This window comes from Octodon degus, unplaced genomic scaffold (genome assembly GCF_000260255.1).
Source record: "Octodon degus isolate 3935 unplaced genomic scaffold, OctDeg1.0 scaffold00039, whole genome shotgun sequence".
In the NCBI taxonomy this organism is placed as follows: domain Eukaryota; kingdom Metazoa; phylum Chordata; class Mammalia; order Rodentia; family Octodontidae; genus Octodon; species Octodon degus.
The window spans coordinates 12,465,970-12,481,166 of record NW_004524615.1 but is presented as its reverse complement, the minus strand read 5'-3'; the positions used below and the strand labels follow the sequence as shown (position 1 = coordinate 12,481,166).

At 45.2% G+C, this 15,197-nt stretch overlaps 1 protein-coding gene and 1 pseudogene across 2 annotated transcripts in view; one reads left to right on the top strand and one right to left on the bottom strand.

Annotated features, from left to right (window-relative positions):
* The window catches only part of Clybl (citrate lyase beta like), a 250,878-nt gene that overhangs the window by 107,557 nt on the left and 128,124 nt on the right, over positions 1-15,197 (top strand). The gene's annotated exons all lie outside the window — the stretch shown is intronic.
* LOC105742163 lies at positions 11,752-12,440 on the bottom strand (annotated as a pseudogene).

Here is a 15,197-nt window from a genome sequence, read left to right as displayed (position 1 = left end):
TTTTTTTTTTTTTTTTTGTGGAATCGGGGATTGAACTCAGGCCCTTGTGCTTGCCAGGGAAGCACTTACTCTACTGAGCCATCTCCTTGGCCCCTAATGAGGATATAATTGAAGAGAGTTCTCAGTGAAAAAATGTAGATAAATTGGGGCATGTTGGCCTACACCTGTAATCCCAGAGCTGAGAAGGCTGAGACAGGAGGATCATTACGAGTCCGAGCTGTGTAGTATGACCCTGTGCCAAATACATAAATTTTTTAAAAAAGAAAGAAAAAAATGGAGAGAGGCCTTTTTTAAAAAAATTGTTACTTTTTGAGACAGGACCTCACCATGTAGCTCAGGCTGGGCTCAAACTCACAGAAGTCCTCTTGCCTCAGCTTCCCTAGAGCTAGAGTTACATGCATGTACTACTGCACTCGGCTCAAGAACAGGACTTCTTACCTGCTCTCTGAGTCCTGGTGTCACAGAACCCTTGAACTGCTCCGGATGGCTTGATACACGAAGGTACTCTGCCACTGAGTTTCCATACTGTTTGCTGGTGGCTTCACAAGGCATCATTCCCAGGAGGAAGGAAGGAAGAATTGCAGAGAGCAGGACACCAGGCCATTTACTTCCCCTTCCCTCTGGACTTAAAAAAAGCGAGCCTTTGATGAGATATTGCCACAGGCCCTTGTTTTACATTCGACGTGAGGCTCTGTTGTCAGAGGCTGGTTATTGATGCCATGCCCTGTTTTAATTCACACTTCTCTGCTAATCAATTACAGCGGTTATCCATTCATCAGGCTTTCTGACAGGGTCAATAACTGCATCTTGGGTCTTGTGCGAGGCTGCAGGCTTATCAAGCAAGAAAGAAGGCTCAAGGAGCAAGGTTTAAAACCTGGTGTGACTTTCCCAGGCTGCTGGACTTCCGGAGCAATAAACATCTAGCGGGGTTTCATAGGGTGGGTTTTAATATATTTGGTCGGTGGGATTTGCTCACTGAACACTTCATTAGCGGGGCTCAATGTTAGTGAAGTGTGGACAGGTGTGGGTGTGCTTAAGAAAAACAGAAACATCCAAAGGTAATTGTTGCCGTCGCCTCTTGTGCCTGCCTTTGCCCCACAGTGGGGCTGAGAAGGACGCTTCCTTCATTCCTATTGAGTTTTTTACACAGTCTTCCTGGCATTAGGGCTTGAGAGTGGGGAAACGTACAGGGTTTAGAGCTGCCGCTAAGCGCAGGTTCTATCCGAAATCTATGCGCAGGTCCGCGTCTGTGCACAGAGTCTGTGGCTCCGGGACTGCCTTGCGTCAGCAGCCAGGTTTCTCCATCTGCGTTTCCCGAGGCCCATCTTTCACAGGGGGACCTTGAGCTCTGCATGCGGGTTCCCATCTCGTCCACATGCATTTTCAGGAAGCTTTGATTTGCTACCCCATCCTCAGATGTCAGAAATCGTCACAGAAATGAAATCTCTTCATTTTAGCAAATGTGAGAAACAGGCGGCGAGCTTTAGCAGGAGGGTTGCAGTTTTTGGGGAGTTAAGTGACCAGCCCCAACCATGGCTCCAGGTTTCAGTGGTCTTTTTCTTTTCTTTCTTTTTTTTTTTTAGTGGTCTTTTTCTTTCCTTTCTTTTTTAATGACAGATGTACCAACATTTAATTGTTTTTCCCCAAGGGTGGAGAGAAAAGACACTTGTGTAGATTTTTCAATTCTCCTACGTGTCACTTAGCTGTCCGCACCATTGTCCGCGCCCCTTTCTCTCATGCTTCGCGCTGCAGTGAGTTGTGTCATTCCCTCATGGCCAGCACTTTTGTTGTCTTTGTTTTTTGCTGCACCTCAGAAGTCCATCTCTCCTTTCATCTCCTTCCCATTCATGCATGAGGAACAGTTGGGCCCTGTTGTGGGGATGTTCCGCTGGGTTTCAAACAGTAGGGTTTCCTTTTATTCTCCTCGGAGTCGTACAATGGGGCTGAATGTCTGTTGCAGAATGCACACACTAATATGCCAGGTTATTTGGTTTCTAAGAAGTCAATAAAAATAGTACATTTTGGCTCCGGCCTTGGCTTCCTTTCTCCCTGGCCTCACTGCAAGCCTTCAGTGATAAATCTGTTTGTTTCGATCGTAAGACAGAATCTTCCATATTAAATGGAAGCATGGAATCAACAAACACTTAGAGGAAAGCCTTCCTGGTGGTGGAGTATTTTCACACCAGGCAGGGTTGGCAGCAGCCACCCTCTCTTAAGAAGTGACAAGCAGCCGCCAGAGCTAATTAATGGCAGCTCCTGACTTGGAGGAGATGGGAAAGAGAATGGATCTCAAGTTGGTTGGGGCCAAACTTTCTGTTGTAAGAAACCAGCGTATGTGCATGCACATAGAGGGTTGCTGTGCTGAGGTTTTAGTCCAGACTCTCTTGTTTTGGGGGAGGTGGGTGTGAGCAGAGTGTGCCCAGGCTGAACATGGAGACGCAGCCAGCAGAGCAGCAAAAGGCTAAGGACATACACAGCTCCAGATGTCTTCAGACACTGTTCTTGGGTCAGGAATATAGCTCAGTGGTGGATTGCCTGCCTGGCAAGCATAAGGTTGTGAGTTCAATTCCTGGTACCGAAAAAAGAAGACCCTGTTCTCATCTTCAGGAACAGTCTTCAAAATCCTCTTTAATGAGGTCATAAAGAAAAGAAAAAACTGAACAAGTGTTCCTTGTGTACCTCGCCAGGGTGTGTCGGCAGGGTCACCCGCCACCAGTATCCTATTTAAAAAGGGATTGGGGTGGTTCAATCAAGCATTGCATTAAGAGAGAGACTTTGATTAATTCCTTCTCCTTTCTTTTGTGTGACAGATAATGTCGGTAGATTTGTGGTACTTTCCTTTTAGTCATTGCTGAGGCTTAAAGTTCGGGGTGCATCCCGCTGAGTGTTACCATTTATGGGGCCCACTTGGGTGTGGGGAAGAGGAGCGATGTCACAGACCACTCTCTAATCCTCCACAGGCCAGGCTGGCCGCTAACATGACCGGTATCTGGCGGTTTGACTTGGAAGAGAGTAGGTTGCAGGTTGGTGGCCCCAGCAAAATCTTGATGTGGAAAAAAAGGAAGAGCCAAGTCACTAAGATGGTGATTTTCCCCTGGAACCTTTCTTTTTAAGGTCCGGACCTGCCTCTTGCCCAGAGACTCACGGCTTGGGTAAGTTTCAGGACTGGCTCTCAAGGGAACAAAAGCAAGAAAGGCGAAAGTGAGGGCTCACAATGCCTGCTTTCACTGGGGCTGCCGTGGGGGACTTGAAACAGGTAGGAAATGGAATTCTATTGGGTTTGTTTTCTTTTGTTTACCAACTTTTTTGTTTGTGGGGAGGCCAGCAGAGGGCTGAAGGGATTTTTAGCACTATTCTGTAGAAAGCCCCTGGGGAATGCTAACTGGTCATTTTGATCTAGAGGCAAAGTAGGAGAGAGTTAAAGTGTTCAGAAACTCAGTTCCGTATTTGCATATCTTAAATGCCAACTTGGGAAATAAAGTTTTATTCATTGCAAATACGAAGTCTATTCACCCACACATGAAGGGCCTGCCTGGCAAGCACAAGGTCCTAAGTTCGATTCCCAGTACCAAAAAAAGAGAAAAGTTAGAATTGGAAGGGTTGGGCTTTTGCCCAGTGTGTGTACACAAGGCCCTGGGTTCAATCCCCAGCAATGAGAGAAAGAAATAGATTTGGGTTCTGATGGAGCATAACGGCTTCCAGGGAGGTATTGTGCCGTTGTGTGAATTCCTTTCCTTTTCAAGTACTCCATGCCCTGGAGCAGTTCCTAGGGCTGCTGCTTTCTGGCCTATTAATTCAGCCACTGCACATGCGCAGGAAGGCAACAGGTTAGCAGTTCTAATTTCAGAGAACACAGGTCTGGAGAGAGAGAATCCCTTCTTTCCCACTGGAAGTATGTTTTCAGTGGAAAGCAATGTAGTTAGGCTTCTTTTGTAGGAAACCAGTTAGGGCAAAATTTCAGGATTAATATTCAAATACTATATGTGGGGCCCGGGAGATAGCTCAGTGGAATAGGCACTTCCCTGGCAAGCGCAACGGCCTGAGTTCAATCCCCAGGTCCACAAAAAAAAAAAAAAAAAAATTCAAATACTGTATGTTTCATGACAGTACAATCCTGCTAAAGGGTAAATAGCCAATCATAAGAGCTTTTAAATTATATTATTTTAGCCAGGTGTGGTGTCCCACCCTGTAATCCCAGCACTCAGGAGGCTGCACCAGAGGACTGCTGTGAGTTTGAGTCTTACTTGGCCGTCATAGTGAGACTGTCTCAAAATGAAAAATAAGAAAAGAGCTGAGAGAGGAGCTCGGTGGCAGCACAACCTTGGTTCTACCCTGTAGTACCCAGAATGCAAAACAACTTCCCCAAGAAGTGCAAGGATGTGTATTTAGTTTCATTCCTGTGGAAAATACCTCCCTCACTTGCGGTTTTGAAGCACAATTGCGGATTCTGTTTTGCACTGCAAGGCGTGGGACCCAGGGCCTCATGCACGCTCTGCAGGCACCACGCTGCTGGGTGACGCCCAGCTCCTTGCAGGTATTTTTAAGACTGCCTCAGTGGATTTGCTTTTCCCCCAAATGTTGCTTTTTCACAAACTCAGCATGACAAGAACTCCCTTAAAATCGAGCCTGTATCTACATTTCTTCCAAGACTGCAGGTTCTTTTTCAGATGGAATTCTCAGGCAGAGGGCAGAAATCTCTCCCTGAGAGCCAAAAGGAACACACACAAACACATCTCACCCCATCAACAAATGCCCTTGCAGGCCCAAGCTAGCCTCTGGGAAGCAACAAAAGTAGGCAGGAAGCCATTTCCTTGCAGAGACCAGAGGACTTAGACCCAGCTCTCCTTTCCATGGCCGATGTGCAAGAAACCTGGCCGTGTATTTCAGCACAGACCTGACAGGGAAGGACAGCTTTTGCCGTCCTGTTATACAGAGCATATTAGCATTAGTGTCATGGGTCCCAGGTCTCTACTCTATGCTCTCTTTTCTTTCCTTTCTTTTCCTTCCCTTTCTCCTTCCCTTCTTCCCTCCTTCCCTCCTTCTCTCTCTCCCTCTTTCTTTATGATACTGTACTGGAGATTGAACCTATGGTGCTTGGCCCTGAGCTACACACTCAGCCCTTTTGATTTTGAGCCAGGGTCTCGCCAGGTTGTGCAGGCTGGCCTCCAGCTTGCAGTCCTTCCTCTCGGCCTCGAATAGCCAGAAGAATAGGAATGTACCGCCGTGCCCCGTTTGTTCATGAGTTTTTGATGTGCATTCCCAAAGCTCATTCAATATAAATTGAGTCCTTCTGAACTTCTCAATACTTAATGTAAGCACAGCAGTTTTCTGTTTTTGTTTTTTGAGATGGGGTCTTGCTGTGTAGCCCAGGCTGGCGTTGAACTCATATTCTTCCTGCCTCGAGCTTCTTTATGCTGGGCTTACAGATGTATGCTACTAAGCCCAGATTCTAAACATAGAAGTTTTTCTTTTCTTGCTTTGTTTTGTTGGTGGGTTTTTTTGGGGGGGGGGTTTAGCTGGATATAGTGGCAAATATCTGAAATACCAACATTCTAGGAGGCTGAGGCAAGAGGATTCACAAGTTCAAGCCTAGCGTGGGCAACTGAGTGAGACTCTCAAAAATTACAAAGGGCTGGGGATGTAAAACTGTGTTCTGGAAGTTTGGGCCTTGCTGCTGAAGCCAGAGAACGAATTCAGGACCAGAAAATTCTTCCCGCAGGCAAAGTTGTTTTCAGTTGAAGCTTGCAATAAGGACCGCAGAAAAGAATGACCTGAGTGAGGTCTAAAGGGAGAGGGTATCCCTGTGGGCTACGATAAGACCAACATACTGGTGACCAGCAGCGTGCTCACACATACATGGAGATCCTACGAAGGCAATGTGAGCTCTATTCTGAGGTCAGAACTATGCTTTGCTTCTGCAGCCTTTTTGATCTAACTCTGTTGTCAGCCACTTGCTTGAGTGTCAGTTATGCCTAAGGCAAAGCCTCAGGGCATGGTGGCTGGTGGCTGCCCTATGGTGTCTTGGACCTGTAGACACATGGATCTCGTTGAGGCTGAATGTCCTCGGAGTCTGATGGGGTTCAGAAATGTCGTGATGAAGCCAGCTGTGGTAGCTGTGGTGATACTGTGATCACAGCACTCTGGAGGCTGAGGCAGGAGGACTGCTGCAAGCTCAAGGCCAGTCTGAACTACATCTCACTCTCTGAGACAGTGAGATCCTGTCTCAGAAAACAGAAACAGCACCTGACATCCTTCCTGGATTCTCCTGAGGACAGCCAAGGAAGAACAGATGGCCACTGGCCCTTTGGTGGGGCACTTGAGAGTCCTGGAGATTCTTTTTCTTTTAGTTAGCAAAGTACGGATTATTTTTGACAGGGCTCAAACATACAGTGATGCTGCTGCCTCTGCCTCCTAAGTGCTGGCATTGTAGGTGTACACCACATGTGGCTGAGGTAGCCATTGTATACCCAGACCCACCTTTTAAAGTTTGTCCCTGTGGAAGAATCGATCCCCATGGCCCACCAGTGCCTCGTGCATGGACAGGTCTGCAGGGGACTCAGTGATGCCACCAGCTCTGGCCCTTCAGGAAGACTTGGGGACAGGGTGAAGATCACAAAGCCTGAGGCTGCTTTGTTCTCTGGCCTTGTCAGTGAGAGCCCAAGTCTGCCACCTGAGGCCGGGTTGTATGTCCTCAGGTTGGCCCTGCTGGGTCCTGAGCAGGGCAAGGTGGCTCCTGGAGCCACAGTATAGCCCCAGATGGTTCATCAGGGGAGCCTGGCAGCCTCTGCGGCTCCGGGGCAGGTGTGGGGGCTGGGCAGGGGATACCCACTTTGTGTATTTTCTTGGCCAGCCCTGTTACAAACTGCACTATAGAGAGAAAAATACAGGCCAAGGATTTTGTGGAGTGGTAGAGTCAATGTAGAACTGCAAGTCCTTGTTCAGGACTTGAAATGGCTTGCCTGCCTTCCTTTCTTCTTCTTTTTCTTCTTCTTCTTCTTCGTCTTCGTCTTCTTCCTCTTCCTCTTCCTCTTCCTCTTCCTCTTCTTCTTTTTGTATTTAGTACAGGATCTCACTACACAGGTCGGACTTGTAGTGATCCTCCTGTTTGCAGCCTCCCAAATGCTGAGATTACAGGCCATGCCAACATGCCCAGTCTCAGTCGCCATCTCAGTGTGCCCTGGGGGTGGGGTGGGTGCAGCTCACCGGGGGTGGGGCCCAGGCTGCTGTGCTCTGCCTAAGCAGGCGCTTTAGTCTGGCTGGGCTTTCATTTCTTATTTAAATAAAAACCTATTCGAACTAATGACTTTGTAAGATACTTAAAAAAAAAAAAAGATGGAAGGGGGAGAGGGTGCAAAAAGAATTAAGATGTGTTGTATACATGGACTGATGAATGTAATCATTATGTACAGCAAACGTACTAATTAAGAGAACAGGGAAGAGAGAGAGGGGAAGCCAGATATAGTGGTGCATGTTTGCAAAGCCAGTATGCTGAGAGGCTGAGGCAGGATGATAAAAAGTTTAAGCCCAGCCTAGGCAACTTAGCAATTAAGGGAGACCTCATCTCAAAATTTTAAAAATTGGGGGCTGGGGAGATAGCTCAGTAGAATAAGTGTTTGCCTGGGAAGCGCAAGGGCCTGAGTTCAATCCCTGGTTCCACCAAAAAAAAAAAAAAAATTGTAGCCAGGGCCTGGGTTCAGTCTCTAGTACTAAAAAAAAAAAAATGCTCGAAGCATTGCAGCTAGATTTACTGAGTTCCCAGCAGGCCAGGCTACAGCTGGCCAGGAAGGGCAGGCCCAGTGTGGGGAAGGCTGGAGGCTGCCTGTGGGGGGTGACCCAAGTCCTCTTAGCAAGCTTGTGGAGGACTTAGGAATGCTTGTTTTAGAGCTGCCACGTGGAACTCCCACACTGAGCTGCCTGCCCCCAGCTGTGTGGGCACCCGGACTTGGGTCTGGAGCCGCAGGTGGGGCCAGGCTGGATTCCAGCAGGGCTTCCTGTGGAGTGCTTTGCTTTTGTTTGGAGGGAGTGTTTGTCTTTCTTTCCCTTTTTCCTTTCTTTTCAGGGAATAGGGATGTAAGATATTTCTTAAAGACCCCAGCATCTCCCACAACAAATTGTCTCAAGGGTTTCAACACCCTCTGGCAGAGTTGTAAAGGTGAGTTTTCTTTGCAGAGGAAAATTGGTCTCCTGTGTGCCTTAAGTTACGTGGACAGAAAGATTATGATAAGGAGTTGCTGTTTTGTAATTTTAAAGGTGTTTAAAAACCTGTAACTGGTTTCTGACCCCAGGAAACTACCTATAAATTCAGGGTGTTGCAGTATCTCAAGAGCTTAAAAATAGAGCTAAAATATAGAAATATAGTGTTGTAAGGTGTGAGGCACGCGTTACCTTTTCCTTACCTATCCCACTAGGACAATTTTATGCTTGCTTGAAGGTAACTAAAATCACATCAGTTTTCTTTGAAACTTCTGACTGTGCTACTCTTCTCATTTGAATAATTGACAAGCACAGTGGTTAGCAAGTCAATAGGATAGATACTTCCACTTGCTCTTCTCATTTTTAAGTGCTTTACGAATAATTATTATCCATATCATATGATTATGGAAAGCAAACTTACATAAAGCTAACTTAAGAAATCTGGCTTTTGCACTGAGGTCTTTATTCACTGCATAATTATTATTATCTGTTACATGTCTGGTAGAGAGGGGGCTCAGGGACAGCCTAAAGACCACTTTCTAAAATCACAACTTTCAGCTCTTGGGAGCCTCGGTCTCTGTTTCTTCCTCAGATATTACTTCTTGACTTGTCTTATCACTGTGATCAAAGATTTATATTAATTTTTAAGAATCTGTGATCTCAGCTGAGCGTGATGGTAGGTGCCTATAATGACCGCTCTCCAGGCTGAGGCAGGAGGTGGAGGCTACAAGCAAATAAACACATCCTGCAATTCTAATTATGTGCTACAAACATGTTTAAGAAATTGTAATTACACAGAAGTCGTTGACTGCACCCAGAGCAGCGGACAGGCTTGTTCAGAGCTGGCCCTTGAGAGAGGACGGCTAAGGGCGGTGGAACCCATTATAACTTAGACCCAGAAAGCTTTCCACTTCACAGTCAATATGACTGCCCAAACGTCTTCCTCCTTTTTTGCCTGTTTTAAAACCTACTTTTTAGGGCCAGCCATCTGGGGTTCGATCCCCGGGCCTGCCATGCCGGCCCCGCCCCTGGGGCGCGCTGAGACGACAATTGAGATGGAGCGTGGTGGCGCGCATCTGTAATCCCAGCTCTTGGGCTGTAAGCCGGCAGATCACTATGAGTCCAATCTAGTAGTAAGACCCTGAACAGGGGCTGGGGAGATGGCTCAGTAGACTAAGTACTTCCCTGGTAAGCGCAAGGGCCTGAGTTCGATCCCTGGTTCCGCCAAAAAAAAAAACCCCAAAAACAACAACAAAAAAACAAAGACCTGAACAGCCTGTAGACCCTTCCTGAAAATACAAAAAATAAATAAAACCTGCTTTTTAAAAAATAGATAGGATTTTTATTTTGCACTGCTATAACAATTTCATTATAGACCACGGGAGAAAAAAGAAAAACAGGGTACAAACCATCACATTTGCATAATTACTAAAGCTTTTTCTACTTTTTAATAGGATCTTCCATCCAGTAGATGTATTATCATATCCCCTCCAAGACAGTCAAGATCCTTACCATATCTTACAGATTATACATTGCCACGAAAAGAAAAGTTTTAACGTCACTGTATATCAAGGTCGAGAAACTGTTCTGCATGAAAAATACACTAAGAAATCATGTGAATAAAAGAAAACATTATTATGTTTAAGGAAAGATCGAGTCCTCATGACACACCATCTAGACGTGGCTATTCACTCTTGGCGGAGTAGCTCGGGTGCAGGGTTTTCCCGCTTCTGCCCCCCCCCCACTCGTTATACTGTTTTTATATAGCAGTATTCATTAAGGCAAACAAATCCTTTTCTAAAGAGTTCTTAAGGAAACTGTGGACTAATAGCAAACTTTTGGCATTAAGACAGGTTAACACATAAGCAGCCTTTAGTAGTATACACTAAGCATATTTTTCTTGGACTAATGACAAGAAAAGAAGAATATGCTTGTTTAACAATGTGGAAAAGTTTAAAATTCAGTCCAAGCAACTCCTAACATTGCTTCTGTAGCTTTAAGCTCTAAACAGTAGAGAATTTATGCAAATGCAGTAAAGAATTCAAGCTTGGCAAATTAAACCCGAGCAGGTTATTAAACTATATATACAGAAAGTAAATGATAAATACAGAATTAAAAGAGTCTTCTGCTTTTCCTTATAGCCTTGAAAACTGGTAACTTTTTGAGGAGAGTTCTATAATATTAAATATTAGGTAACCATAGGTACTGGGAAACCTAATTACACAAACTGATTTAAAATACTCAAGATGACTTTGTACTGTTTAATACAATTCAGCTTGTAGTTAAGGGCACTAGACAACATTTAACAAAAATAATCACATCAGTTGACCTAGAAATCAAATGCAAATAGATATGAATATACTCTCCAAAATATGTCTTTTTAAGTGGAACAGTAACTATTTATTCAAAGTTATACAAGAATTTGAAGGATTAAAGTCTTCTGTGACATAAAGCCATTTCTAACAGTTTCACGTCTCAGTGGAGCAGGAGCAGGAAGAGAGGGTGAAGTAATAAGTGCAAACCTGCTCTTTATCTGGTGTACTCCTAGCGCATGAGGCGGGGCGTGTGACCACTTCCTGAAGGCTCTGGTAGCCTTGGAGCACCAGCTCATTCTGCATGCAAATAAATGGCCATTTAGCCTGTCGACTGCAAGCTGGACTAACTTGGAAAATATGGTCTCTTCCTGCCAAAACCCAGCCCCTTTGGACGTGTGTGCAGTTGCCATGTACGCTTCTCTGCTCGTATTAGCTGCTAGAATCCGTGGGTCCTGCTGAGGCCAGAAGTGCGGCAGGGCAGCCTTCCCTAGGGGCCTTCCTCTGGGTGTGTGCTTCGCTACCTGGCCATGATTACTGGCATGAATGGAATAAGGTTTTTTTTTTTTTTTTGGTTCCTCGAATGCCTTTAGGGCACTTTTGGCCAGCGGGAGAGTTGTGAGGTTCGAACTCCAGCAACCTGAGGCTGACAGCTTTGTGGAAGCAGCCACTTAAAGGACTGAGCTAGGGCCAGGCCCCTACTGGCATGAATGAAACCCCAAATCTTACACCAGATGTTGCCTCCCCATCTTAAAAGGAAGAAGAAAAATTATAATGGATGTTTGGAATATGCCTGACTTTTATTTTGTTCAGGCCCAAAGACAATGAGGCAAAGAGGTTGAAACCTTTTCTTGTTTCATCTGAGTAACCATGAAAAACCCTACAACTCTTAATCTGTTGAAAGAACTCACCCTCCTCTGGGAGGTTTTTCTTTTCTTGTCTTTTTCTTTTTTTTGCGGAACCAGGGATTGAACTCAGGCCCTTGCGCTTGCCAGGCAAGTGCTTATTCTACTGAGCCATCTCCCCAGCCCCCCAAGATTTTTCTTTTCTTTTTTCTATTTAATAAAAATTTTTTATTGTCTCATTAAAATATCACAGATTGGGGCTGGGGAGATGGCTCAGTGGAATATGTACTTCCCTGGCAAGCGTAAGGGTCTGAGTTCAATCCCCAGTTCTGCCCAAAAAAATCACAGGTTGGCTTTACAATCCAGAAGCTTGTTTCTGTGGCTGGATTAGCTCTCAGATCTTACTCATCTGGCTGCTGAACTGTTCCCTTTTGAGAAACAGATACCACCCAAAAATTTTCTGATATCCTTGTTTTTGACTGCTGTGGCTTGCTGAATCAAAGCAGTGGAATTTGAAAGAAGCTCAATGTCATTTCCTGCAAGTGTTAGCTCATCTTTCTGGGCTTGAGATACCTAGCAGGCAGCACCTGCCCTCATACGAACTCGGCAAATATATTTTTCACCCAAGAAATTCCAAATTTCTGGGGCCGGGGAGATGGCTCAGTGGAATAAGCGCTTCCCTGGCAAGCTCAAAGGCCTGAGTTCAATCCCTGGTTCCGCCAAAAAGAAAAAAAAAAAAGAAATTCCTAATTTCTACAAGAGCCCCATACTCCTGAATAACAACATTGATGGGGAAGTGAGCATACACAGACCTCATCTTGTAAAGGAAGCCCAGCGTGACCCCCTTGATCATGTTCTGTACATGGCTACAGATAGTGCAGGCAGTTGCCAACTCTTTTCTGTTTCCCCACCACTTGTCGACCCGGAGCCTCTTCTTTTTCTTCCCAAGGAGACTGAGTTCCACATTGATGTGGTTGAAGTCCCTCCGGAGAATTCCTCTCGGGCCTTTCACAATAACTGTGTGTCTTTTCAGAGTGATGTCAACATTTTCTGGAATGTTGACTGTCTGATTGCTAAGAATGGTCTTCATTCTTGTGGGAGATTCGACAAACAGCCCAAGATTTTTTTTTTTTTTTTTGTGGAACCAGGCATTGAACTCAGATCCTTGCATTTGCCAGTCAAGTGCTTATCCTACTGAGCCATCTCCCCGGCCTCCCGAGATTTTTCTTTATTTCTTTTTTTATTTATGTATTTGGTATAGGGTCTCACTATGCAATTCAAACTCATAGTGATCCTCCTGTTTTCAGCTTCCCCAGCACTGGGATTACAAGCATGTGCCCTGTTTGGGAGATTTCTGATTCATTTCTTCCAATCTGCTCCCCTGCTCTGCATTTTTGTAGTCCAGTACTGTCTGAGGTTTGTGTGTGATTGCCTCCCTGTTCATCTCTCCCCTCCCTTCCCCTCTGTGATCACAAAGCAGGGTGCCTATAAAAGGCTGAGTTTCTGGGTTTTGTATTGTATGTATGTATGTATGTATGTATGTACATACGTATGCACGGGGGATTGAACTTAAGACCTTGCGCTTGCCAGGCAGGCACTTACATTACTGAGCTATCTCCCAGCCCCTGGGTTTTGTATGTTAAAGGATGAAATCCTTGCTATACTTAGCAGTGCAACACTGATCTGCTATGCTTGCCCCTCAAAGGAAATTGATTGGCAATCTGGATAAGAGGAATAAGAAGAATGAGAGAAGTGGAGATTTTTTTTCTTTTTTCTTTTTTTTAAATTTTATTTATTTATGTGTGTGTGTGTGTGTGTGTGTGTGTGTGTGGCCAGCTCAGCCCACCAGGGGGCGGGGCTGGCTGGCATGTGGTGCTGGGGGATTGAACCGCGGTCTCTCTGTTTTGCCAAGCTTGTTCTAAGTAGGTGCTTTAGACCACTGAGCCATCTCACCAGCCCCTCTTTTTTAGTTTTTTGAGACAGGGTCTCACTGTGTAGTTCAGCGGGTCTTGAACTGTGTAGCCCACACTGGCCTCAAATGCATGATGATCCTCCTGCTTTAGCCTCCCGAGTGCTGGGTTTACAGGAAAGATGAGACTATGACATTGGTTTGTTAGTTTTGTAACTAACAAACCCACTTTCCTTGGTGCAACAGCAGTAACCCATGGTGTGGCAGTGACCTCAGGCCTCCCAGGCTAATGAGGAAGCACTTGCTGAGAAATCTGAACTGTAAAAGACCCTGGGCCCTGGGTCCTGCCCATTCTGTTATGATTGTGGAATCCCCAGGATTTCCCCTGGGACTTAGGACTCCCTCTGTGAGCTGCTGAGGTTCCAGGTATACACACTGGCCTACGGCTAAACAGGAGGGCACAGCACCCACAAACTAAATCCACTTGTCACCATTTTTTTTTTTTTTCGGAACCGGGAATTGAACTCAGGACCTTATGCTTGCCAGAAAAGCACTTATTCTACTGAGCCATCTCCTCAGCTCCCCCGTTACCAATTTTTGTAGTGTCCACCTGAGAATGGTTTACCCCAGGCTGTGTGTGGTGGCATGTGAAGCTGAGGCAGGAGGAATGCCACATGTTCAAGGCCAGCCTGGGCTACGCAGCAAGACCCTCTTCCAACTTCCTGCTTCCCCTCTTCCACCCCCCCCAAAAGATCACCTTCCAGAAGAGTGATTTGAAGATAGAATTTTGCTTATCTGAGGTTCAGAGTAATGCTTTCTCCCAAAATGACTTGGTTCTTCTCATGTATAGAACTATATTGCCAAAATACTGTATTCAAAGGGGTTTTTTTGTTGTTGGCACTGGGAACTGACCTCAGCCTCACACTTTCTAGGCAGATGCTGTGCTGCTGAGCTATACCCAAGGCCCTCAATTTTATACTGAATTTCATTTAAAAATCAATAGAACTTTGCCTTCTGTCTTGCTATTTTGGTACTAGGTAATCTCTTCACTCTCTCTACCCATAAAGGCTGAGATATTTACTTCCTGATCCTTTCAGTTTTCTGAGAGGCCTGTTGTACACATCACAAACAGCGACAGTGTCGGGGGAAAATAAGCATTCTCAGTATTACTATTTTCTTTGCATCTCTGTTCATCCTGTCTGTGTCTGTGTCTGTCTGTGTCTCTGTTTCTGCCTCTGTCTCTGTCTCTCTCTGTCTCTCTCTCTCTTGTCCTGGGGTCTCATTGTAGGGCACTTATTTTTTTTATAAATTTTATTTATTTATTTATTCATTTTGTGTGTGTGTGTGTGTGTGTGTGTGTGTGGCCAGCTCAGCCCACCTGGGGGCGGGGCTGGCTGGCATGTGGTGCTGGGGGATTGAACTGCGGTCCCTGTGCTTTGCCAAGCTTGTTCCAAGTAGGTGCTTTAGACCACTGAGCCATCCCTCCAGCCCTCGCTGTAGGGCACTTAAGCAAGTGCTTTACCATTAAAGTATATCCCTAGCCCTTTTATTTTTTTAAATTTTTTTATAGTGACTTATTTTTTTATTTTATTTTTTCCCATAATTTTATTGATAAACAAATAGCAATGAGACAGTTTCAAATCAAATTGGTAGGACAGGAGCTGGGGAGATGGCTCAGTAGGACAAGCACTTGACTGGTAAATGCAAGGATCTGAGTTCAATCCCCGGTTCCTCAAAAAAAAAAAAAAAATTGGTAGGACAGTTTCAGTAATTAACACATTGCATACATTCTTCCTAGTGGTTAATTGCTGTATACCCTTTTATTTTTTAATTTTTAAAAACTTTTATTAGGCTGGGGAGATAGCTCAGTAGAATAAGTACTTGCCTGGCAAGCACGAGGGCCTGAGTTCAATCCCTAGTTCTGAAAAAAAAAAAAAA